We start from the raw sequence: 27,349 nt of genomic DNA on the forward strand, positions 1-27,349 counted from the left end.
ACTAGAGTGAATTTCACACCTCTGCTAGAGGAAGTATAGTTATAAAGAAACTGGTTATGAGTTAAACCCTTCTTAGCATAGATGCTTTAGAGGTGAAGTAGAAATTAAGAATTATTTCATACTTACAGCTGTGAACGGACAGAACACTATGACTTATCAGTAGTTGACAGCTTTCGTAGGTGTAGGCAGGGTGAGGCGATGGAGAATAGAAGGATGGGTGTATCGCCTGCCTAATGGTGGATTATCACACCTTTTATAGGGAGAAATCCTTCCTCCTATGCCCAAATTTGTCTTTCCCCCATGGAAAGGTGAGGGTACCTGTTTTCATTGGCTGACCTTTTGTGTGCGTACTAATGACAGCTATATAGTAGCTTGCGGGTGTACGTGTTAGATTTTGTGGGCAGAAATACTCTCCTTTTGCACCTAACTAGGTCAAAGGTTAGCAGATATTTGAAAAGTCCCTAGACAATTTGCGTAGGTTTGTCTCCTATTATTACTTTTCTGAGTAAGGGTCTTAAAGGTTGCTTTCAGCATCACAGAGGAAATAGGCCAGGATGTCTGGTCTAGAAGTTTCTAGGTATCTTCATTACAGCTTATTGCAAATTCTATTAATCTATGCAGCCTACACACTTTATCAAAAAGACATTTTATACAGACCAACAGATTAATCCTCAGGGCTACACGCCCCCCTTTGACGGGGTGGTTTACATAAAGAAACCCCGTCACCTAGGACTTAACATCTGTGGGGCCCTTTTTAGTTTCATACCTGGGCAAATTTTGGTAGGTATCAGGAATGGGCACCATGTATATATATTCATCTTTATCCACAGATGGTGCTCGTCTGTGCATTTGTTTAGGTGATTGTCTGGGTGTCTGTCTACGTCTCTGCCTAGTTCTTGGCTTGGGTTTGTTGCGTTTATACAGCATATAACCTAACATAAGGAAATTAATCACAATCCCAATTCCTTGGATAATTATCCATACTTCTAATCCGAATTTTTTTTTTTGAAGTTGTTGCAGGCTCATTCCCTTCATTCATTAATTGGGTAATAACTTGTTGGGCTTCATCCATATTATTAGTAATTTGAATGAGGTGAGTCTCCTTACAAGTCATTAACAATTTCAGTTGCAACTCTAATGGTGGAATATAGGCCAGAAAAGTAGGTATACTTTGAATAGTTAAATTCTGGTAATCAGGGTTAGACTGAATAATGGTAATGTTCTCAAAAATAGGAATAGGGGAAATAACTTGATTTCCTATTACTGTGGGTTGTTTTGGGGTAAAACAGAAATTTGGCTCTGTGACAGGACACTCCAAGGGACCATACTGGTACCTCTTTTGGTTGGTAACCACGCAAAATTGGTTCCTTCCAGCATAGGTCACCCTCTCCATCGGAGTCTTCCATGTGGTCAGCCTCACCAGGCATGACGATGATGAATTCTGTACTTTCTCTCCCTGTAGTCCACACAAAACAGTGTCTGTTTCAAACACGTTACACCTACAGATATACTGGGGTCCCTTTTCAGAACAACAGGCCATCTGTGGTACCTTCCAAGTCTGAGTTGGAGTGTGATAGACTACCAGGGGAGGTGCATTAACGCGTTCTCTGTAGATGTCATCTTCGAGGTGACCTATAGAATGGATAGCAGCCAATTGCCTGTACACATCTCTGTCTGGGTCAAACACTGGTAACGAGACCGTGAATGAGACATACAAAGACCGTGCCATCATACAATCTTTTATAAGAGAACAACTGTCTAGGTTGGGGTGAGGTGTCACCGACGATCCTATCTCTCTCATAGCACCCACTGACAAATGCTGGCATGCATCCAAACAAGTGGATCTTTCCTTTTCCAGCTTTTGAAAACATTTATCATAGAATCATAGAATCCAAGATCAGAAGGGACCATTATGATCATCTAGTCTGACCTCCTGCAAGATGCAGGCCACATAAGCCGATCCACCCACTCCTTTAGCAAGCGACCCCTGCCCCATGCTTCGGAGGAAGGCGAAAAACCTCCAGGGCCACTGCCAATCTTCCCTGGAGGAAAATTCCTTCCCGACCCCAAATATGGCGGTCAGCTGAACCCCGAGCATGCGGGCAAGACTCTCCAGCCATACCCTCTGGAAAAAGGTTATATCATATCATTGACCCATTGTACTATTTACCAGTGTGGCACTTAATTGACCTATTGACTATTTAGGACATTACCAACTCATTAGTTGTTCATCCTTAATTAAGTCAGGGACTTCTCCTAATTTTAAGGATCGTAATGCATCAGTAATTGTGCTTACAACATATTCCCCATATGCAGAACATATAATTTCTTTCCCCAAATGCTGATCTCTTTTTTGATCATTGTTTAAAGCAATTAACTGGTTAATTTTCTGTTGAGTTTCATTAAACAATTGGGTTATATCATGCATACTATAAACAGTAAATCATTCTTCCTGTGCCAATCCCTTTATTCCCTGTAACATTGGATTGACTACTCGGTTAGCTTCCTCTTTTAACACATAATCTATATGCTTGCGGATTTTTCCAATATCCGCTTGGTTCCAAATTGACATTCCTGCACCAAATAGTCCTGTTAGGGATCCTAAACCTCCAAGGTTTCAGAGTAGCAGCCGTGTTAGTCTGTATCCGCAAAAAAAACAGGAGTACTTGTGGCACCTTAAAGACTAACAAATTTATTGTAGCATGAGCTTTCGTGAGCTAAAGCTCACTTCTTCGGATGCATAGAATGGAACACACAGACAGGAGATATTTATACATACAGAGAACAAGAAAAGGTGGAAGTACGCATACCAACAGGCAGAGTCTAATCAATTGAGATGAGCTATCGTTAGCAGGAGGAAAAAAAACTTTTTGAAGTGATAATTAAGATGGCCCATAGAAGGTGTGAGGAGAACTTAACATAGGGAAATAGAATCAATTGGTGTAATGACCCAACCATTCCCAGTCTTTATTTAGACCACAGTTAATGGTATCTAGTTTGCATATTAATTCAAGTTCAGCAGTCTCTCTTTGGAGTCTGTTTTTGAAGTTTTTTTGTTGCAAAATTGCCACCTTCAAGTCTGTCACTGAGTGGTTAGGAAGGTTGAAGTGTTCTCCCACTGGTTTTTGAATGTTATGATTCCTGATGTCAGATTTGTGTCCATTTATTCTTTTGCGTAGAGACTGTCCGGTTTGGCCAATGTACATGGCAGAGGGGCATTGCTGGCACATGATGGCATATATCACGTTGGTAGATGTGCAGGTGTACGAGCCCCTGATGGTGTGTCTGATGTGATTAGGTCCTGTGATGGTGTCACTTGAATGGATATGTGGACAGAGCTGGCATCGGGCTTTATTGCAAGGATAGGTTCCTGGGTTAGTGTTTATGTTGTATGGTGTGCGGTTGCTGGTGAGTATTTGCTTCAGGTTGGGAGGCTGTCTATAAGCAAGGACTGGCCTGTCTCCCAAGATCTGTGAGTGAGGGATCATCTTTAAGGATAGGTTGTAAATCTTTGATGATGCGCTGGAGAGGTTTTAGTTGGGGCTGTAGGTGATGGCTAGTGGTGTTCTGTTATTTTCTTTTTAGGCCTGTCCTGTAGTAGGTGGCTTCTGGGTACTCTTCTGGCTCTGTCAATCTGTTTTCACTTCAGCAGGTGGGTATTGTAGGTTTAAGAATGCTTGATAGAGATCTTGTAGGTGTTTATCTCTGTCCGAGGGATTGGAGCAAATACGGTTGTATCTTAGAGCTTGGCTGTAGACAATGGATCGTGTGGTGTGTCCGGGATGGAAGCTGGAGGCATGTAAGTAAGTATAGCGGTCAGTGGGTTTCCGGTATAGGGTGGTATTTATGTGACCATCGTTTATTAGCACAGTAGTGTCTAGGAAATGGACCGCTTGTGTGGATTGGTCTAGGCTGAGGTTGATGGTGGGATGGAAATTGTTAAAATCTCGGTGGAATTCCTCGAGGGCTTCTTTTCCATGAGTCCAGATGATGAAGATGTCATCAATGTAGCGCAAGTAGAGTAGGGTGTTAGGGAACGAGAGTTAAGGAAGCGTTGTTCTAAGTCAGCCATAAAGATGTTGGCATACTGAGGGGCCATGCGGGTACCCATAGCAGTGCCACTGACTTGAAGATATATATTGTCCCCAAATGTGAAATAGTTGTGGGTGAGGACAAAGTCACAAAGTTCAGCCACCAGGTTAGCCGTGATATTATCGGGGATACTGTTCCTGATGGCTTGTAGTCCATCTTCGTGTGGAATGTTAGTGTAGAGGGCTTCCACATCCATAGTGGCCAGAATGGTGTTTTCTGGAAGATCATTGATGGATTGTAGTTTCCTCAGGAAGTCAGTGGTGTCTCGAAGATAGCTGGGAGTGCTGGTAGCATAGGGCCTGAGGAGAGAGTCCACATAGCCAGACAATCCTGCTGTTAAAGTACCAATGCTTGAGATGATGGGGCGTCTAGGATTTCCAGGTTTATGGATCTTGGGTAGCAAATAGAATACACCTGGTCGGGGTTCCAGGCATGTGTCTGTATAGATCTGTTCCTGTGCTTTCTCAGGGAGTTTTTTGAGCAGATGGTGTAGTTTCTTTTGGTAATCATCAGTGGGATCAGAGGGTAATGGCTTGTAGAATGTGGAGTTAGAGAGTTGTCTGGCAGCCTCTTGTTCATATTCCGACCTATTCATGATGACGACAGCACCTCCTTTGTCAGCCTGTTTGATTATGATGTCAGAGTTGTTCTTGAGGCTGTTGATGGCATTGTGTTCAGCACGGCTTAGGTTATGGGGCAAGTGATGTTGCTTTTCCACAATTTCAGCCCGTGCACGGTGACGGAAGCAATCTATGTAGAAGTCTAGTCTGTTGTTCCGACCCTCTGGAGGAGTCCATGTAGAATCCTTTTTATTATAGCGGTGGTAGGAAGGATTCTGTGGGTTCGTATGTAGTTCAGAGGTGTGTTGGAAGTATTCTTTGAGTCGGAGACGGCGAAAGTAGGATTCTAGGTCACCGCAAAACTGTATCATATTCGTGGATCTGGAAGGACAAAAGGAGAGTCCCCGAGATAGGATAGATTCTTCTGCTGGGCTAAGAGAATAGCTGGAAAGATTAACAATATTGTTGGGTGGGTTAAGGGAGCTATTGTTGTGGCTCCTTGTGCCATGTAGCAGTTTAGACAGTTTAGTGTCCTTTTTCTTTTGTAGAGAAGCAAAGTTTTTGTTGTAAATGGCTTGTCTAGTTTTTGTAAAGTTTGTCCATGAGGAAGTTTGTGTAGAAGGTTGGTTTTTCATCAGAATATCTAGTTTAGAGAGTTCAGTCTTAATCTTCCCCTGTTTGCTGTATAGGATGTTGATCAGGTGGTTTCGCCATCTCGTGATATATGCCATTTCGTGATATATGCCATCATGTGCCAGCAATGCCCCTCTGCCATGTACATTGGCCAAACCGGACAGTCTCTACGCAAAAGAATAAATGGACACAAATCTGACATCAGGAATCATAACATTCAAAAACCAGTGGGAGAACACTTCAACCTTCCTAACCACTCAGTGACAGACTTGAAGGTGGCAATTTTGCAACAAAAAAACTTCAAAAACAGACTCCAAAGAGAGACTGCTGAACTTGAATTAATATGCAAACTAGATACCATTAACTGTGGTCTAAATAAAGACTGGGAATGGTTGGGTCATTACACCAATTGATTCTATTTCCCTATGTTAAGTTCTCCTCACACCTTCTATGGGCCATCTTAATTATCACTTCAAAAAGTTTTTTTTCCTCCTGCTAACGATAGCTCATCTCAATTGATTAGACTCTGCCTGTTGGTATGCGTACTTCCACCTTTTCTTGTTCTCTGTATGTATAAATATCTCCTGTCTGTGTGTTCCATTCTATGCATCCGAAGAAGTGAGCTTTAGCTCACGAAAGCTCATGCTACAATAAATTTGTTAGTCTTTAAGGTGCCACAAGTAAACCTCCAAGGAGATTTAAGTACGTTTCTCCTAAGAGTTGGTGACTTAGGGACTTTATCATCCTTCAACAGAACAATATCCCGCACTCGTTGCTGATAGGCTACAATCCTATCCACAAGTCGTACTGAGAAAAAGGAAGCTACTTTAGTATGCTGACAATAGCTAAATTCTCCCAAGTACCAATTAGACAAATTTAGCACTACAGGAATATGCATAAATTGAACTTGATTAATTATTTTCCCCATCATGGGTGTTGTGGTAAGACCACTAACAGGTCCTGGGTTTAATACCGGACAATTTACATCATTTATTCTTGACTGATCAACATCATAGTCAATAACTGGGTCCTGAACTCTAAGTTCAAATGTCATATTCTGGACATATTTTCTTGTTTCCTGTTTTGGTTTGAAAGGTAGCTATGATGAGCACCTCATATCGCCCTTGATCCTCATATTCAAGCTTATACAAGGTTAAACTTCCCCCTGTTATCAAATTATTACAGCTAGCTTTATTTTTCCAAGTTCCATAAGCTATACCATGTTTTAGGGAAGTTGAATTTATAAACGTCTTGCAACCACCCCCCTTTGAATTCTCATCCAAGGGCCACATCTTTTTCCAACCACTAGAGGGTAGTGCAGTTACTTCCACCAATTGATATTCAAAAGTAACATCCTCCCCCCGAATTCCCTTAACCTGTTGAATCGGGTTGTTGACCAGTTCTGGATTAAGTATAATAGTCCGTTCCTTCTTTGTTGGTATGTTCTGTTGCTTGGGCTCAGACAACGGAGTACGATCCGGTCGTCTGGTTTCCTGGGGTTGCAATAGTTCAGTTTCAGACTTAAGATTTTGGCATAGTCCTACCCTTAGAGCAACAATAAGGGTGTAATAAGTCAAAAATGTCAACGTCAATTTCATGGTTGCAAACTGCTGGGCTCCAGTTGTTGCGATTTCGTCTGATCACTTAAGTCCTGAGGAGGAAGTTGCTCCTGCGACCTGGACGATCGATACAGCTTTAACTGGTTAGCATGATAAATCTTGTCTCTATTATGCTTTCCTCCTGTTATTCTGATCTTATATACTGCTGAACTGAGTTTATCAATGATTTGGAAAGGTCCAATCCATCGATTACACAACCCATGTTCTGAGGACTTATATGACAATAACATTACTTGGTCACCTACCTCCCAAGTATTCTCTCTCTGGTTTTTGTCAAAGTAAGCCTTTGCCTTACGTCTGGATTTTCCCAATTTAGCAGCTACCTGCAAGTGAATGTGATTTAAATGTTTTTGCAGATTTTGCAGGTAGGTATCCATTTTTATTCCCTCTAATTGAGTGCCACTAGCTTGCCAAATTAAATGTTCTGGTAATCTCATTGTTCGGCCTGTCATCACTTCAAAAGGTGTTTTATCAGTAGATGCAGCCGGTGTCGCCCTCAATGCCATTAAAATTAAAGGCATGAGGGTGTCCCAGTTACGTCCATTGGCATCAACCAGTTTCCTCAACATCACTTTTATAGTCCGATTGGTTCGTTCCACCATCCCAGATGACTGTGGTCTGTATGGGATGTGTAGTCTCTGCGGGACTCCCATCAATTTAAGACAATCCCTAAAGAACTGTCCTGTAAAATGTGATCCCTGGTCTGATTCTACCTTTGCAGGGATCCCCCAGCGAGAGAAGACTTGTTCTACCAAGACCTTGGCAGTGGCTTTTGCAGTATTGGCTTTAAGACGAAATGCCTCTATCCACTTTGAGAAAGGATCGATAATCACCAATAGATATTGGTTACCTCTTTGGGTCCTTGGCAAAGGACCTACAAAGTCAATCTGCAAAGCCATCCACGGACCTTCATACACCTGAGATCTTAGTGGCGCATTTCTTTTGGATGGAGTAGGATTAGCTTGGGCACATGCCAGACAATTTTCACAATATTGTTGCACATCCATCCTAAGAAGTGGCCACCACCCTACAGATGCAAGACGTTGGACAGTTTTGTCCACTCCCTGATGTCCTCCTGTAGGAGTGTCATGGACCATGTACATCATTTCCCTTCATAGGTGAGCTGGAACTACCCACACAGGGAAAGGACCTCCTGTATACATGAGAACTCCATCTACGACTTGTAACTGCTGTTCATGTCGTTTGTACAAAGGGTCTATTGTTAGTGATCCCTCTTTGTCTTTTTTGGAAAGCTCTAAAATTACTTTTATTATGTCCTTATCCAATTTTTGCATGTCTTTTAGATCTGGTATATTGGGTTGTACCAATTTAGTTGCAGCTATAGGACATTTAGGATTAGGGGTAATAACAGAATACTCCCGATCCTTACTTTCCCAAAATTCTCCTGATCGGGCTCCTTCACGGGCCAATTTATCAGCTTTCTCATTTTCCATAGCATAAGGGTCTAATTTCCAGTGAGCTTTTACTTTTTTAATTTTGATTGGCCGCTCTGAAACAGTAACTATTACTGTTAACCAATGGATGTATCTCATCAGTGATGCATACCTAATAGGTGTGCCATCAGAAGATGTAAAACCATTTGTTTCCCAATATGGTAGGAACTCTGTGAGAGAATTGTATACCCATGCAGAGTCTGAAAACAGACAGATATCTTGGTATGTGGTGGTGATGGAGAACTATACACAGTACTCCAACACACCAGCCACTGCAGCTAATTCTGCATATTGAGCCGAATGTGGAGTGCATGAATATGCCTTTTCCCAAGGCTCTCCTTTCCCCTCAGGGGGAACTGCATAGATTCCGAACCCAGTATAGGGTTTGCCTTGATGGTAATAACTAGAACCATCAACAAAGAATTTATACCTATTAATGGTATCTGTCTCCTGGATTAAAGGTTGAAAGAGCTTTTGTTTTTCCTCCCCCCTTAGATCCAATTGATCAAAGTTGGGACACTTGTGTGGCTCTCCCTGATACAATAGAGCGGTTGGTAACAAGGATGGTGTCCTAATAGGTTTGACTGCAATATCTTTCCCTTGCAGTAATAATGCCCAGTGAGCAAGGCGAGCATTTGAAACTTGCCCATCTTTTACCCTGTTGGACAGTAAAAACTGAAGAGGAGTGTGCGATGAGTGTAATATGATCGGGCTGAGGCCAATTAGAAAAGAAAAGTGTTGTATGGCCCAACTGGTTGCCAATAGATACTTTTCACAATTGTCATATTTGAGTTCAATTGATGACATTAAACGTGAGGCATAGGCCACAGGTCTGATTTTCCCATGCCTTTCTTGTGAGGCCACAGCCACCAACGCATTAACACTCACCGCTACCTCCAGATGATAGGGTATTTCAGGATTTGGTGTGATCAACACCGGAGCCTTGATAATGGCCTGTTTTAGTTGGGATACTGCCTCCGTGTGTTGCTCAGACCATTCCCACTGTACACCTTTCTTTAGAAGTTGGTACAAAGGACCTGCAATAGAAGCAAAATTAGGGATGAAATCCCTGTGGTACCCAGTTAAACCTAGGAAAGCTCTTAAAGCCGCAGGTTCCTGTGGTAAAGGCAATGTTTGGATTGCATCCACCTTCTGTTGCACTGGGGTTCTACCCCATTTTGTCAGGGTGAGGCCCAAGAAAGAGACACAATTAGCCATTAGCTGAGCCTTGGCTGGATTGCACTTTAACCCTGCTTCTTTTAGAATTTGCAGGAGCTCGTCAAGTCTTTCTAAATGCTCCTTTTTCGTCTGTGTTGCTAAACACAGATCATCTACATATTGAAATAGAACATTTGGTTTAGAAAATGATGACAGTATCCGTCTCATTTGTGCATGAAATAAAGCTGGAGAGTTTTTATATCCCTGGGGCAAACGTGTCCAAGAATATTGCACTCCCTGAAAACTAAATGCAAAACGGTACTGTGAAATGTGTGCCAATGGCAATGTCCAAAAGCTGTTACTGATGTCTAATACAGTAAAGCATACAGTCTCTGGATCAAAGGATTTGATTAGATCTGGCATTTTGGCCACTGTGGAGGCACAAGTTGGTGTGACCTGGTTTAGGCGTCTGTAATCTATTGTGAGACGCCACGAACCATCCGGTTTCTTAACAGGCCAAATAGGTGAATTTGCAGTGGAAGTACATTTTCGTAGTACTCCCTGTGTCAGCAAGGACTTAATAGTCTTTTCTATGTATGGATTTGCTTGTTCTGGGTAAGGATACTGTTTTGGGGCTGAAATTTCTCCTCCTTCCACAACAATAGTGACGGCCATGCATCCACAGTCATGTTTGTGTTTAGCAAAGGCATCTGCATGTTTGTACAGTAATGCCTGTAACTCAGGTTGGTCTGCATGTTTAGCCACTATTTTGTCCAAATCATACCCTTCAGGTACAGAGTCCTCCACTGGAGATACCATGCCACACTCAGGTATGACTACTGGAGAGTCATCCTTTTCCTGTTCTACTGAAAGACACAATAATTGGTTATACAAATCAAGAACACATCCCTGTTTGTATAAGAAATCAGTTCCCAATAAGGAATTCTTTGGGTCTGCTAACTTCATTAATGCAAAAGTATGATTCTTTCTTAGGTGACCTATCTGTACTTCAAGGGGTGTAGAAAGTGTGGTAGTAACCTGATTACTTGCAAAGGTTGCAAGTGTCTTGGTACATCCTGATGATAGAGGAGAGGATCTAGGATCCTCGACATGGAGAATACTGATTGCTGCTCCAGTATCTATAATGAGATTCCTGTCTAGTCCCTCTATTACTGCAGATATTGTGGGTCTTCCACTTGTATCTCTGCCTAAAGGGGTTATGACTACACTCGGGGTTGTTTGTAGTCATGCAGCATATGCTGTCAGATAATCAAGGGGTTCCTCCTCTATCTCATCAGAGGCAGCCAATTCTGGAGGAGTGGCTGTCCACTGGGGAAAAGGGGATGGATCAACGGAGGCCACTGGACGGTTCAAGGTTGCTGAGCCTTGGCCTTCCATCATCATCAGCTCATTCACACGGGCATGAAGTTCTCGGATAGCCCGTCGTTGAGCCTCAAGCGTCTGTTGCACTGTTTTAAACATTTTCACAACTGAGTCCTCAGTTTTGTGCAAAGGCGGTGATTTAGGTCTCTGCAGACGTGAACTGTTCTGTGCAGCATCTGAAAAGAAAGGAACATGATCCCGGGCTCCTGCAGAGGATCCAAACGAATAACCCTGTCGAGGGGCCTGGCCACTCGAAGGTCCAGGGTTATTACGTGGGTTAGGGTCATTTTGCCAACGTTGATACTTAGGGAATTTAGGAACTCCTCGTCCTAATCCTGGCTGAGGTTGAGGTCCCTCAATCCTCACCGTAGGATTAGTTTGTGGTTCCTGAAGTACTGCAACCAGGGCTCCACGCCGACCTAATTTAGAGCCTCCCTGTGCATATGCTTTAGCCAATAAGGCTAATGTTCTTTTTAAAGAAATATCATCAGTGATATGCATATTAACCATTTCTCTTAACTGAGGAAGAGAATTATTAACTAACAGACTGATATATGGCAGTTCATCTGTTTCTTCTTTGATATGACTCCGCCAAGCTGCACTTAACCGCAAATGAAACTGATGTGGAGTTTCATTAGGTTTCTGCTTTAAGTTAGACAGAATTGCTACTCCAGCTTGCCCTTGGTGCTGATTATGTTCCAATAGGGCTACTGTCTCTTGAAAAGTTTTCTCTCCTACCCTAAACTTAAGTGGCAAAGTACTCCACAATGCTCGATTCACTGTGAGTTGTAAGATTTTAACCCAATCTTCCCTTGGTAAGCCAAACACTTTTGCTGTCTCCTGCACACGCTGTGCATGCATAGCAACTGAAGAATCCTCCATCATTCCTACTTGCTTAGCCACCAGGTCTAAGGTTTTAATATCTGTAACAACTGCTACAGGACAATCAGAATTGGAACCTGCAATTCCTTCTTCTGGATCTGAGTCTGAGCTTTCATCTGAACTTAAATCTACAATTTCTATTCCTTGACTCCTTCTACCTGGATTCACATTTTCCTCGTCTGAACCATCAAAACTTTCCACTGGAGATAATCCTGGGTATCTAGGATAATTTCCCATGAAATGTCTATGGCTTACATTCAAAGTGTCTCCACACTGACGCAGGACATCCCTTAGTCCACTTAAGTCTGGCATGGTAGGGCGTTCTACCGATACACTAGGTGATACCAGCATATACCACGGGGGTGTAGAGGACCCATGAAATTCCTGGGGTCTAGGCAATGTTGATTGCCCGAATGCCAATAAATGTCCACCCAAAGGGACTGGATTTTCTACTCTATATGGTGCTAATGTAACATTGGGTGGAGGAGCAGGAATTCTATTCCCTGCTTGTTGTTGTAGCTCTCTTTGTAACTTAGAGATCACTACATCACATGCATTAGCTACAAGTGTTACCTGTGATACGGCCTCTTCTAATCCTTGAACAATGACCGATTCTAAAGGTACTGCTTCTTCACTCACAGAAGCTGTCTCTACAGAAGTAGACATCTTTTCCTCTTTCCCTGCTTCTCTATTTGTGTCACTAACTGCTTCACTGACTGTGACACTTGTCTCCGCCTCCTGCACTGTCACTTTAGAGTTTCCGCCCTCTATCAGCAGACTGTCAGTGACTTCTGCACTGCCAATTTCCTCTTCTGACTCTACAGATTCAACCTGCAACTTTGCTTCTGAAGGTACTGTGTTTGCTTGAGCTAATTCTCTTGTTTTACTTCTAGTCACTGGTCCAATAGGATTTTCTACCTCTGTTGGTTCCACCATACCAATAGGGATGGGAATCAATTCTTCAACCTCCTCTGCTATATTTTCTCCCTTTTCTAGTTCTTTAATCTTTTCCAACAGCCGACCACGGTCTACTCTATAGGCTACCAGCATCTGCTGAACTTCCCTGAGTAACTCCATCTTTTTATCCAATTTCTTTCCCAATGAACTACAAGCAAGCATTCAACAGCTATTCCCTTCACCACCTTAGCTCTTTTCTTTTTCTGCTCTGTTTCTTCCGCAAATACATTACTCACAAAACCCCACGGGTTTCTCTGCTCAGAAATCATTCCACTATTTCTCAGCTGCTCCAAACCTCCACCATGTTCCTGAATATATTTCCTAGCAAAGTTTTCCAAAGCTAAACTGCTAGAAACTCCAACACACTCCACTCCTGTTCTATCTTCACTTTTCATACTCTTAATACGAAATAGAGAATTCATCTCTTTCTTCTTCTAGTATATTCACTAGAATCTAGTATAGTCTAGTATATTCACTAGAATCAATCCTCTGTTGATTTAATCCTGATCCAAAAAGGCGTCCCTTTTACAGAAAACAACAGGATAATACCCCTTAACCGGTTTAAACACTGTATCATAAAAGTCCCAAGTAAATAGAGGGAGTGGGGGATACTCTCTTCTCTCTTCTCTCGATGGCTTATAGCAGATTAAGAGGTCTTTCCCCTCTGTCGGGACCTGCCAATATTGGGGGAATACTGAGGCAGACGGATCGGAGGTGCAGTCCGGAAGAGTTAATGGGACTAAGATAAGGTATCTTTGAACTATTCAAGTTCTGACTGATTGCGGCCTTTCTGGCGGCTATGAATACCTTGCTTTATTAACTCCCCGCCACCACTAGTGTGGGTCATCGGATCCAGATGCTACTGCAAATATTTTATTCGGTACCATTCATTAACTTCTTCAACATATAAAAACCCCTTTCTGTGCGCGCTTATCACTTTAAAACAATATTACTTTAATATTCAGTTAGCTAATACAGTTAAAACCTTTAGGCAAAAGTGAAAGTAAGATGCTTAACCACAATACAAAACGGAAATACTGGGCGTACTGCCAGCAACAATAATCACAGGAAGTTGTCTCTGGTTTAAGAGTTTCAGAGTTTACTGAAGTTAACTATTTACTTGCGTTTCAAAGGGTCCAGGAATGTCTGGAATACCTGAAATTCCTGTCACACACTCCTTAAATCTCCTCCTGGCTGGCTCGCCAGCCTGTAGCCTGATTTGGGGAGGGTTAGTAGGGACAGTGGAATTTATCCACTTAATTTAGTTGTATGTAATAATTAATTTTCCAATTAATTAGTAATGTTAATAATAATTAATAGATATTAATAATATGGGTATGGCTCGCCAATATGTGTGATCAGAAGATAAAGTTCGTCTTGAATCAGGCTTCACAGAATTTAATACAAGGAGATTGGGGTATAACAGGAATTTACACTGAGACAAAGTTTAGTCAAACAAGACCTTTTATTTAAAACCAATAAAACAAGAAGTAAATGTAAAATGTTAAAAGCAGTTTGATTACAAAGTTACAAAATATCACAGTTCTTTAAGAGATATGATATGATATTACACAGTTCTAATGCACTTTGCAGCAAATAGTACTAGAGTGAATTTCACACCTCTGCTAGAGGAAGTATAGTTATAAAGAAACTGGTTATGAATTAAACCCTTCTTAGCATAGATGCTTTAGAGGTGAAGTAGAAATTAAGAATTATTTCATACTTACAGCTGTGAAAGGACAGAACACTACGACTTATCAGTAGTTGACAGCTTTCGTAGGTGTAGGCAGGGTGAGGCGATGGAGAATAGAAGGATGGGTGTATCGCCTGCCTAATGGTGGATTATCACACCTTTTATAGGGAGAAATCCTTCCTCCTATGCCCAAATTTGTCTTTCCCCCATGGAAAGGTGAGGGTACCTGTTTTCATTGGCTGACCTTTTGTGTGCGTACTAATGACAGCTATATAGTAGCTTGCGGGTGTACGTGTTAGATTTTGTGGGCAGAAATACTCTCCTTTTGCACCTAACTAGGTGAAAGGTTAGCAGATATTCGAAAAGTCCCTAGACAATTTGCGTAGGTTTGTCTCCTATTATTACTTTTCTGAGTAAGGGTCTTAAAGGTTGCTTTCAGCATCACAGAGGAAATAGGCCAGGATGTCTGGTCTAGAAGTTTCTAGGTATCTTCATTACAGCTTATTGCAAATTCTATTAATCTATGCAGCCTACACACTTTATCAAAAAGACATTTTATACAGACCAACAGATTAATCCTCAGGGCTACAGTTGGGGTCTAAATTGGTTGTTGCCACTCAAGAAAGAGATCTTGGAGTCATCGTGGATAGTTCTCTGAAAACATCTGCACAATGCTGAAAAGTCCCAGTCTTATTAATCTCTCCTCATATGAAAGCCGTCCATACCCCTAATCATTTTTGTTGCCCTTTTCTGAACCTTTTCCAATTCCAATATATCTTTTTTGAGATGGGGCAACCACATCTACACACAGTATTAAAGATATGGGTGAACCATGGATTTATATAGAGGCAAAATATTTTCTCTTATCTATCCCTTTCTTAATGGTGCCCAACATTCTGTTCACTTTTTTTTACTGCCGCTGCACATTGAGTGGATGTTTTCAGAGAACTATCCACAATGACTCCAAGATCTCTTTCTTGAGTGGGAACAGCTAATTTAGACCCTGTCATTTTATATGTATGGGTGGGATTATGTTTTCCAATGTGCATTACTTTGCATTTATCAACATTGAATTTCATCTGCCATTTTGTTGCCCAGTCACCCAGTTTTGTGAGAACAACACACAATCTTGATTTTAAAATCGTCAGTGATGGATAATCCACCAAAACCCCCCAGTAAATTGTTCTTGGTAAATGGTTAATTACACTCATAGTTGTTAATTTGCTCCTCATTTCCAATCTGAATTTGTCTACCTTTGGCTTCCAGCCATTGAATCGTGTTTATACCTTTCTTTGCTAGATTGAAGAGCTCTCCCATGTATATACTTATAGACTTAATCAAGTCATCTCTTGTCCTTTTCTTTGTTAGACTCAAGGAGCTCAATCTGTTTCGTTTATCACTATATGGCAGGTTTTCTAATCCTATAATCATTCTTGTGGCTCTTGTCTGAACCCTCAAATTTTTCAACATCCTTCTTGTTATATAATATACTCCGTATTAAAAAAAAGTCTGATTCTTAAGTACTGTAACATATGAATTATTGTGATTAACTATGTGTTTAAATAAAAGTTTTAAGTAGCATAGAAGAATTCTTAGTCAAGTCATCATGTATGTCTGTTAAACTCAAGATGGGCTGTCTAGATGATGATTATTAACAGGATCTCACGAAAACTTGAGCTTTTATTGCAATTTACATCAATTTAACTTGGAAACAAGAGTGAAGAGAGAGTTTCTGACTGGGTTAAAAATATCCTCTAGAAATAACATCTTAATAAATATGTATGATTTGAGCTTTAGATTTAGGTAAGGATTTTGAGTTAAAAAAACAAACCACCTCCACTATTATCATATCCTTGATCCAATAAAATAAATATTTTTTTCTTTTTTAATGAATTTCTAGAGTTGATAGATTTCAAATCAAAGAATCCAATATTTATTTTAAAAATCTATTTAATTATGCTTGTTAGAGCCACAACTAACTCATAATTCGCTAGTTATGCTTGCGTTTTGTCTTCTCTGTGAGAGCGTATGGCGTATAACAGTACAAGACAATTTGGTATGTGGTGATTGTTCAAGTTTTTATTTTAAAAAATTTGTAGAAAAAGTTGGTTAGTTGCTTTGCTTGATCATAGGAGGATAGGGATTTAGAATTTAAATCTTTTTTTCATCAGCAACATCCATGAAAATGAATCTATCCTATTAAAAAAACTTCTTGCCTCTTCCCAGTCTTCAAATGAGCTGACCATATCAGGCCTTCAAGGACAATAAGGACAATTATCATCAATATGGAATAGAGCAACCAACAATTCTTAAACCTCTGAACAACAATTACCTAAGTCAAATCCAACAGTAAATCTGTCATATTCCTCCTAGCCGATAGTGCTATAATTTTAATGAAGACTTCATGTGGGCATGTTGGAGAATAAGGACCTTTCAGAGGTTCATTCTTTTCAAATGAAAAAGAATGCTTAATTGAATGTTCACATAAAAGTCCACGAAGATGTAAAATATTTCCTGACTTGGTGGAATGAAGTTAAAATAGGTTACTTTAGAGAGATACCACTAGAGGCGGCTAATGCAACTGTCCTAAAATGCAGCGCCTGCCTCAGAGGGTGGGTTACCTGCTCTGGAGATGCCTCAATCCAACAAATCTGGTCAAACAATGATAGGAAAAGTCACATCAGCTTCATGGAGCTGAGGGATGCAAGACTGACTCTAATAAAATTACTGTTTTTCAGATTTTTCTCTAAAGTAACCAGAGTCTGGTATTTGAACTGACAAGGATAAAACAGCATCCAGAGATCATAAGTCTTTTTCATTGGATGGAAGCCCATCCCTCAGAGCATAAAGCTAGTCTCAAACACCAAAGTGGACTCTCCAAACAAAAGCTGCTGACAGCCAGGCGAATGGTCCCTGAACCAGAAAGGAGATGTGGGGAAAGAGAGATTGATTCACTTCAGCTGAAAACTTCCTAATATCAGTGTTCTTCTCCAGGCCACACAACAGAAAGTCAGCCAGACTTGGTGTCCTGGTGCACCACAACTGATATACACCTATCCCCCAGTACCTCTGATAGCAAGGATGATACAGAAGATGTAGAGGAAAAGAGCTACGGTCATACTTGTTGACCCACACTGGCCAAAGAGACCCTGTGTTAAAGAGAGAATACAGATGTCAGTGTGCTTTCCAATCAATCTTCTGATGAGATCAGATTTTCTGTGTCAGAGACCATTGTGTCAGGCACCTCAATCACTGAACTTAGCCTGGCTGCTAAAAGGGAAGCTATGAAAAATAAGACAATAAGGCAAAGTAATATATGACTGACTCACATTGAAAAGGTTCTTACAAATCATTGGAAGAAATTCTGGCACTGGTCTTGGACAGGACATGAGCCCTAAAAATCCATGAACTTCAGATGTACTCAGCTTATTACAAGACAGTCTCTCAGATAAACAAAGACACTCTTCCTTGCACATCATCGAAGACTTGTAGGAGGAAGATGCTAAATCCAGCATTGCTGGTACTTCAGAGTTGAAGTTGCATCCTCCTCTAGAAAGGAAGGACTTAGTGGTTTAATAGACGGGTGAGGTCACGATGTGCAAGTTCTGGGGTTTTTTTTCTTTGCCCGGCACCCTGGGGCTCATCTTGTACATGGCAGCAGATACCTCTTAGATTTCCTGCCATTGGCTACTCACAACAAGTCTGCCAGAAGTAGCAGAAGGAAGTTAATGCTGATTCCTATGCATATTTCCATTCAGACCGTTCTTTTTGTCCCCAGAGCAATATGCTCTTGAGACTAATGGTTGCTTCCCAGCACCACACTGCCTCTTCTTCTTTCCAGGACTCCAGGGGAAGGGATGTGGTAGCTTGAAGGGCTGTGTGAGTACTCTCAAGGAAAGACAGGGGAGTATCTTTCAAGCACTGTTTTTTTTTCCTTCCTGAACGCTCCACTTTCTCCCCTTTTGCTCCTCTGTACTACTGGAGAATTGGTCCCCGATAAACTTTCAGCAGTTCAGTTCTTTCACAATAAGCTGTTCGTATTTGTTTTCTCTCTAGCTAAGAGAGCTCTATTCTGTTTTGATACTTTGTCACAATTTTATTTTCTACATTTCTACAGTTCAATGGAGAGGCAGTAAAACTTAGCAGCAGCATTTCCGGTTAGCAAAAGAATCACACTCTCTACCTGTGGGCTTCTGCAGAGAGTTTGCAGTATCAGTGGGTGAAACTCTGACATTTGTTGAAATCAATGGTAAAACTGCCATTGATTTCAATGCCACCCACTAAGTCAGTGCTTCTCAAACTTACTTGATCAGCCCCCCTCCTTTGTTTCTATGGTTGTTTGTGCCCCCCCTCCCGCCCATAATTACATACACTGCCACCCAGTTTTGACAGCAGAGCGGAGAGCTGCAGTGCTGGCTGGGCACCCAGCTCTGAAGGGTGGCAACGTGATTTGTCAATATCGCATTTCACAGCAGACTTAGAAGTAAAGGGGCAGCAGCGCAGAAGCAAGGGTGGTAATGTGAAAAGTGATACTCGTCAATATCACTTTTCACCGCAGACTTAGTGCCTCATTGCCACCCTTACTTCTGTGCTGCTGCTAGGGTGGCCAATTGGGACAGTCCCGATATTTGGGGCTTTTTTTAATATGGGCTCCTATTACCCCCCCACACACACACACCCCTCTGTCCCGATTTTTCACACTTGCTGTCTGGTCACCCTAGCTGCTGCTGCCACCCTGGGGCTTACAGCTAGAGCCCCGCCACCTCCAGGTGGGGAACTGGGGTGGGAGAGAGAAGGAGAGCCTGGGCATAGGGATAGAAGGAAGGGGAAAAGGAGAGCCCAAGCCTGGGCTACCTCGTGGGGAGGGATGGAGGTGGGGGTAAGAGACTGAGCTCCGGCTCTGTGGCTCCGGCTGTCCCTTTTATCCCTGCCTCCTGCGCGTGCATGGCCCTTGTACATGAGACCCAGCTACCGGGGGCTGACAGCCAGAGCTCTGCAAAAAACAAACCATAGAACACACAGCTCATGCCTCTTTTGCCTCATAATTTGAGAACTGCCGCGCAAAGGCTACTTTAATGAGAAGAAAAACAGTATTTCTTTTATACGATTTTTTTTCTTTTCTGCCTCTACTCTCAATTTTGCAGGAAAGGAATACAAAGGTTATTTTTTTTTATAACATGGTGTAGTTGTCTGAAAATAACAAAATGATTCTGATGTAGTGTTATCTAATTCTCTCCAACCACATTTTTGAACAAGTGTCAGTAGCTACTTTCAGATGCATTTAAGCCATAAATGCAGTATCTATTAGCTTATTTTAAGAGGCTCAAGATTTTTCCTCATTATCCTCAATGTTTTGAGGACTTTTAAACTAAATGTTGAGATTATAGTGCATGATTATTTTTTGGGGTTATCTTGTCTCAGTATTCTTATTCTGATTGTATGCATTCTCTTAAAATATTTTTTTAAATGAATCCTTACCAAAAAGTAATGCAGGAAAGTCTCTTATGAAAATGTGTTGCTTCGTTGCCAAGTGCAATTCAAAATAAAATTATCTAGACACCTAATTGCATGTTTTAACAGAAAATTTCCAGTGAAGTTTTGGCATGAGGGGAAAAATTACTTACGAACTTTTTAGCATTTCAACTCTTAACATCTTTGTAGACCAAACTTAAAGATCCTGTTCATAAATTTCTTGTATTTTAATAAGGTCAAAATTGACGCAAGTTCTATGCATAGCAGAAAGCTTTTGAAGTCCCAGTCCTTGGAATACATTACAAGGATAATATTTCAAAAGGATGCGCTGTTCTTGAATCCTTTCTCCAATGTAGTAAACACTAACATCTTTCAACATCAGGCAGGCATATCTTGTCCCTCTTCTACTTGTTTTGAATATTTACATGCATTATAGCCAATGTGAGCAAAATCCAAGTCATTGTTTTTGTTAGAATATGGCCAGGACTTTTTAATGTTCTCTCAGGGTACTATTGTTAATAAAAATGACACAGCACATTAAACAATCTTCTGATTGGGTTATAAGTCACTGGTACTGATCTCGTATGTGATTCTGTTTGTTTTTTTTAATTTTGGGTCCTGTTCCTCACCCCCACCCCGCAACTGAGTACAGAGCAACTCTGACTTTCTGAACTCTGGTTAATTGAAATTCCCAGTTTGCAAAAGGTTAGAAATGTCCCACAGGGGTCACGTTGACTGACACTCAGTGCCTACATCTTTGATGCTCCTCTACATCTCAATTGGGGATCTGCTAGGGAGTTTCAGTCCTGCAGAGCTCCACAGGGGCTTAACTTCAGCCTTGCAGAGCTTAGGAGATCTAGAGTGCTCTAGCTCCCTCATACCCATGATTATGTGACTCTTAGATGTTTACAGAGGTTCCAGAGGTCTCTAAAGTTGGGATTCTGTGGTATTAATGTGTACAAATCACTTAGTGCCTCTGAATCCTCTGAAGTATGCAAGAATGCTCTACAATGCACTCTGTTACTTAAGTACTGTATTATATTGTCAATTTATCCAACTCATATGCTGTGTCCTGCATGGAGAGCAGATCAGTTGTGACTCCTCAGTGGAATTTCCTAAATAATTGCCACAATGCTGATAGTGGAATTAGAGAATTCTGAAGTACTTTGCTGCATTATCAATAAACTTGACCACCTCCGGCAGCATTTGGACACTGGCTTGCAATTTTTTGTATAGCTGATCCTTGTCCAAAACACAGCTGATTTCTTTATGTAGTTGTCCGCATGAGCAGTTGTCTGCATGAACTCTGTAGTCTGTCTAATGGCCACCTTCTCTGTGGCCATTAGACAAATGCATGTGCATTTTGGCAGACTGAAACTCTGGTCTATAGATGTTCATATATTACGTCACTGAGTCAATGTTAGCACTTCTCTTGGCTGCTTTGAACAAGGTACATCTGACACAAATTATAATATTGATTGAGAGCAAGTCTGTGGCCGTAAATTCTTGTCAAGATTGTATGTTATCTTATGTTCTTATGTTATGTTCTTATGTATGACACCTGGTTTATTCTTTGTTGCTGTCCTTTTCTCAATAGCTGTATCTCCTTGGAAGACATACTGATATTTTACTCAGATGGCTTTTAGGCTACCATTACGGTAAATGAAGTTAGCATTAAGAAAATAAGATTTACAAATTTTGTATTAAAATATGGATAGGCCTTTTGTTCACTGATGGGCTTGATTCTGGTGTAACCTATATAAATTTATGTAAATTAACAATTTAAATCAGCAATATTTTGTTTTGGATATTTGGGATACTTTTAGTAAATACAACTTAGCAGTGTTAATTATGTGTATACTCCCAAGAACAGGCAATTTTTGAATATTTTTCCCTTTTACTTGCACATATTTTAATAAGTTGTTTGGGGTTTTTTATTAATTTACTTTTTTAAGTAGCTGCTAGCTTCTCAAATTTGACCTTGAAGTTATTTTAAACAAATCGGCTGATTCTAACTAGAAGTTAGCAATTTAGTACAAGTTATCCACTTATATCAAAAGTTACAGATTTTTGGTTTAGAAACTGACAAGGTCATATCAGAAGATTATACTTAGTGACATTTAAAAAAGATGTCGAAAAGCTTACTCTATTAATTGCTTCTTTTATCAGGTATTGCAAGAAATGTATAGTTACTGATAGAGTGTACATTGACTATAACCTATAAGGGCCAAATTCATCCACGTCGGATATCCACTGAAGTCATTAGAATTCCACTGGGGATGATTTTGGCCCTGTGTGAACAGGGATGTTTGTACTTGAGTCAAAAGAAAGCAAGTTCAGGATAATTTATAAATCAAACAAAGTTTTAATAATTTTAAAGTCATTTTTAAAACTATACAGATTAGGTTCGTGTGCTTCTAAAAACTATACAAATTAGCAGTGGAGATTTTCATATGACTATGTCTGATTTTGTGGTCCTGCAGTTACACAACCCACTCGTGTTTTAGATGCATTAAACAAAACCCTATAATCATAGATAGGGTTAGTACCACAGTGTTAGGCAGTACACATTCTTCCTCCTCTCACAAACATCTACTTAAACGTGCATTTGTGCTCGTGCTGGTATCGTAGTTCTCTTAGCAATGCTGGAGAGACAGTCTTACCAGATACCCCTGTTCTACCAGGGAATAGGGTAGTGGTATGTCAGAGGAAGTGGGATTAATCCCACTTCGAGTCTAACTTCTTTTTTTAAAGTTGTTAATTAGATGTTGAATCTCTTAATTTTTATGCTCCCCCACACTTCCTTCTAGAATTGTTCTCAGAGTAGGCAACCTCAGGATTTTTTAGTTAAAATTAAACAAAAAACAACCAAAAACAAAACAAGTGTGGATCTAACTCACTACCTCTGTATCTGACATGATGCCCTAATGCAGGAGTTGGCAACCTTTCAGAAGTGGTCTGCCAAGTCTTCATTTATTCACTCTAATTTAAGGTTTCGCGTGTCGGTAATACATTTTAACGTTTTTAGAAGGTCTCTTTCTATAATATATAACTAAACTATTGTTGTATGTAAAGTAAATAATGTTTTTAAAATGTTTGAGAAACTTCATTTAAAATTAAATTAAAATGCAGAGCCCCCCGGACCGGTGGCCAGGACCCGGGCAGTGTGAGTGCCACTGAAAATCAGCTCGCGTTCCGCCTTCGGCACGCGTGCCATAGGTTGCCTACCCTTGCCCTAATGTAACAGTGATATTTAGTAAACTGACTCTCTAGAGGCAACGATAACATTATCATACTACTGCTAGCAATATTGTCAGGGCAAGTATGTGAAGGAGAAGGGAGGAAAAGATTTTAGCTGCTCAATGCTGCAGTTGCAAGTGATGAATCTGAGAATGCGTTGTTACCATAGATTCATAGGTTATAAGGCAGAAGGGACCATTGTGTTCATCTAGTCTGATCTCCTGTCTAACACAGGCCAACACTTCTGTCTAACACTTCGCCAAAATAATTCCTGTTTGAACTAGAGCATATTTATTAGAAAAACACCAGGATGCAAACTGTCAGCAATTTGTCATAAGAGCCTTTCCATTAACATTTTCTCTATTATGACTTTCTAGGACTAGAAATTTAGATAAGGCCTGAATCTCTCAAAAATGCAGGCGGTTAAACCAGCTTGAAAGAGTCAGGAGGTGGACATCCAAATCTGGGGTCTTTTTCAGGACATAGAGTTTAGAAAGGCAGATTCATTCTGTTGTGCCATAATTTACCACAGAAAGTAGGTTCTTCACAAAGAATCTGAGGCAAAGGAAATCTCTTCTCTCTGCTGTAAATTCCCCAGTGTTCGAGTCTTAAAATACCAGACTCCTGAACTGTCCTATATTAGCCTCCTTTTGTTGATACTGACCTGTACAAAACTGTTGTGCTATTCAGATGAAAGCTAAAGTCCCTTCCCATCCCTCTGTCTCAAGATGTAGACTGTTGGTACCTAGGGATTTAGTGTCTCCTTGCCACCTTCGCCTCCCCCAATGCAGCTTTGAGGGGGAAACTGCAGAGAGGGGCCAGCAAGAGACTCCAGATGGCAGAAGTAGAAGCAGCCAAAGTGAACCACTGTACTGGGAAGGAGGAAGGTCAAATGGGCCAGCCAGAGCCGCCCCACCAGCCCACATCTCAATGTTTAGCTTCTATTTATAAGCCAACATATCAGAGCAACTGCGCAGAAATGAGTATCAACCAGATTTGACCAACATTCTTGACATAGGTGATTATTTTGGTGTGGGAATTTTCTATTTTATGGCTAGAGTCAAAATTCAGCCATCAGTCAAAGCCTTTAACCAATCTGTAATAATTCTTCCATCAATCTGTTCTCTGGAGAAATCACTCCCGCTTTAAATTTGAAATGGCTGAATCAAGCTGTCTAACAAACTGCTGCAAAATTGAGAACAGTTGCTCAGTCATAGCCTTCATCAGGTGGTGATTTTTAGCCTCCATCACCGCCTTCAGAGTCTGATTGCAGAATGCCAAGCAAAGTACCATAGATCGCTCCCCTGACGGTCTTTCCAGGAAGTCGTCGTGTTGGTAACAGCAATTTTACCTCCATTGTTCTAGGGAAAATTTCTTTTCCTTATGGCAATCATTTCTTCTCTGAGGGGGAAGGTAACAGACCTATGTTGACAATCACCTTGTCTGTCTTGTTCTAAAGACAGGGAGGATCCTGAGACAGTACTTTCAGACTTCGCTCAATTGGTATATTCATTTCATGTGAATTAGGAAATGTCTCAAGTGGATTTGTTGCCTAAAACCACCTTCAGATAAATGTGTCTTTGGCATTAGCTTGACATCTGGCACATATTTCAATTCTGTTTCTCTACAGTTCAAGTTCTTAATCTTTCACATAACCTTATTTTTATTTTTAAGGAAAGAGGTCTTCGGCTCTATATGTAAAGTGAAGAACTGAAAAGGTTCATTTCATGAGGCCCTGATTCTGTTCACTGAAGTCAGTTATGCAGGATCAGGCACTCTGTCTGGTCTCCCCTCATTCTTGGAGGCCCTGACTGAGGAAAGCACTTAAGTGTGTGCTTAAGTCCCATTGACCTTGATAGAACTTAAATATGTGCTCACATGCTGTGCTGATTAGTTTTCTTGAATCTGGTCCACCAGTGAGCTTCAGCTTCCTAGGCAAAGAGATGCCCCCTTCCTGAAAAATGCATGGTAGCTATTTGAAGTTTTTACCTTTTTGTTCCAAACATTTCCTCTAAGGTTGCTTTTGAACATCAAGACCTTTTATGCTAACACAGTGTGGTTCTCAGTGAGTAATCTGCTAGTATTATGTTGTTCTCAAGAGTGTAATACTCCAGAGAGACACCTCTCATGCAGGGCCGGCTCTACCATTTTTGCTGCCCCAAGCAAAAAAAAAAAAAGCCGCCCGAGCAGCTGAACGCAAAAAAAAAAAAAAAAAAAAGCCACCCGGACTGTGCCGCCCCAAGAATGGACAGAAAGCTGCCCCTTAGCATGTGCCGCCCCGGGCACGTGCTTCCTCTGCTGGTGCCTGGAGCCAGCCCTGGTTTTATGAAATGGAGATGATAGAGCCCCTGAAGGAGCACTGATTGAAGTGGGCAGACTTAATTAAATGCATTGATGTATCTTCTTTTGACTGAAGCTGATGCTTAATCCATAAGTGTAATTTAAGTACTGAGATGCTTAAGAGCCTAAATACTATTCCATAATGGACTAAGGGCTAGATCTACATAGGGATTTAGGTACCTACCTGCCACTAAGTCCAAAATTTAGATCCTCAAAAATTTCGGCTGGTGGGCATGTGCACATGTGCCTAAATCCTGACAGCTGGGGCCTAATCCCTGGCAGGGTTCACTAATTAGGCTGTCCCTGATCTATGTCACTGACCATAGAGCATGCCTACTAGACTGGTCCCCACACTGAACAGGAGTAGGAGAGGTGCCTCATGCCTTGATACTCCATAGCCCTAATAGTTAGAGCACTCAACCAGCATGTGGGAGGCCCAGATTCAAATCCCTCTCTGCGTGATGTTAGGGTGACCAGATGTCCTGATTTTATAGGGACAGTCCTGATTTTTGGGTCTTTTTCTTATATAGGTTCCTACTACCCCCCAACCCCATCCCGATTTTTCACACTTGCTGTCTGGTCACCCTATGTGATGTGGAGGACCTTAATCCAGGTCTCCCACCTCCCGGGTGAGTGCCCTAATCATTGGACTATAGGATATTCTGGGGTGGAGCTCACAATGTCTCTTGTTGAAATTATTCCACTTTGTATAAATAATTAAATAATCATTGAGCCAGAGAGTGAGTGAGAATGGCTCTGTAGCCCAGTGGTTAGGGCATCTGCCTGAGATCTCAGAGCATCCAGATCCAGTCCCCATCATCCAATGAACACTTCATATAAAATACTGTAATGGAACAGCTTCAACAGAAGAGACTAAGACACACACACACACCCCATACCTATAGCCCAGTATTTAAGGCATTCACCAGGGAGTTAAAGACCTGTATTCAAGTCCCTTTTCCATGTAAGGCGGAATGGGGATTTAAACCTGGATCTTCCACATCCTGGGCGAGTACTCTAAACACTGGCCTGTTTGTGAGAAAGTGCTGACCTGGTTTATGCACATAACTCCAGGAGAAAGCTCACAACTGTGAATTCCAATTTAAGATAGGAGCCTCCCTCTGGCCTAGACTTTGGCACCTAAATCCCTTTGAGGGGCAGGCCTGATGCTACACCCGTCTCCTTGGCATTTCCCATTAGCTTGCTTAGACAGCTCCTCACTCAGCAGGCTGGTTTTTGTGCTCACATTCTTTGGTACCAAACTCTCCCCATGCATTGTATAGCGATTGTGGTGCCTAACGCAGGGCTGTTGATTCCACTTGGCAGCAGGGTACCATTGCAGAGCCGAGCCTAAGAGCCTAAGTCAATTGAAAATGAAACTTGGGCTCCTAAGTCACATAGGTGCTTTTGAAATTTGTACCCACCCAGTATAGTCATTTTGCTTAGACCAGCGCTTGAAAAATTCCAAAGATAGGAAGCACTTTCCACTTGGAAAGTAGAGAAGTAATGTGATCCATGGCCTCTGGAGACCCTTCATCTCTCTTTCTCCTGTCACCATTTGCCTATTTTGTCTTTTTAGATTGCAAGCTCTGCAGGGAATGGGCAGGGTCTTTCTATGTATTTTTGCAGTAGCTGATCTCAAGCTGGGGCCTCTAGCCTCTGCAACAATACAAATACCAACAATACATACACAGATAATTAAAAAAAAACAGGAGTACTTGTGGCACCTTAAAGACTAACAAATTTATTTAAGCATGAGCTTTCGTGAATGTTAAGGGCCAATCACTCAAAAGTTAGGAAATGCCAGATTTAAGGTTGCCTGTGCAAACATGCTTTGGCCCCCTTGTGCATATGCATTATGATACA

General features: G+C 41.2%; 1 protein-coding gene and 1 long non-coding RNA gene across 15 annotated transcripts in view; one reads left to right on the top strand and one right to left on the bottom strand.

Moving 5' to 3' along the window:
• HTR1F (5-hydroxytryptamine receptor 1F) overlaps positions 1-27,349 on the top strand; it is a 243,398-nt gene that overhangs the window by 95,678 nt on the left and 120,371 nt on the right. The gene's annotated exons all lie outside the window — the stretch shown is intronic.
• Positions 6,616-9,461, bottom strand: LOC120406496. Its single transcript, XR_005599321.1, has 2 exons — positions 9,247-9,461; positions 6,616-6,961 (listed from the first exon to the last, which is right to left on the bottom strand). It is a non-coding gene; the product is annotated as an uncharacterized LOC120406496 (long non-coding RNA).

The sequence above is a fragment of the Mauremys reevesii genome, linkage group 1 (assembly GCF_016161935.1).
Source record: "Mauremys reevesii isolate NIE-2019 linkage group 1, ASM1616193v1, whole genome shotgun sequence".
Classification (NCBI taxonomy): Eukaryota; Metazoa; Chordata; order Testudines; family Geoemydidae; genus Mauremys; species Mauremys reevesii.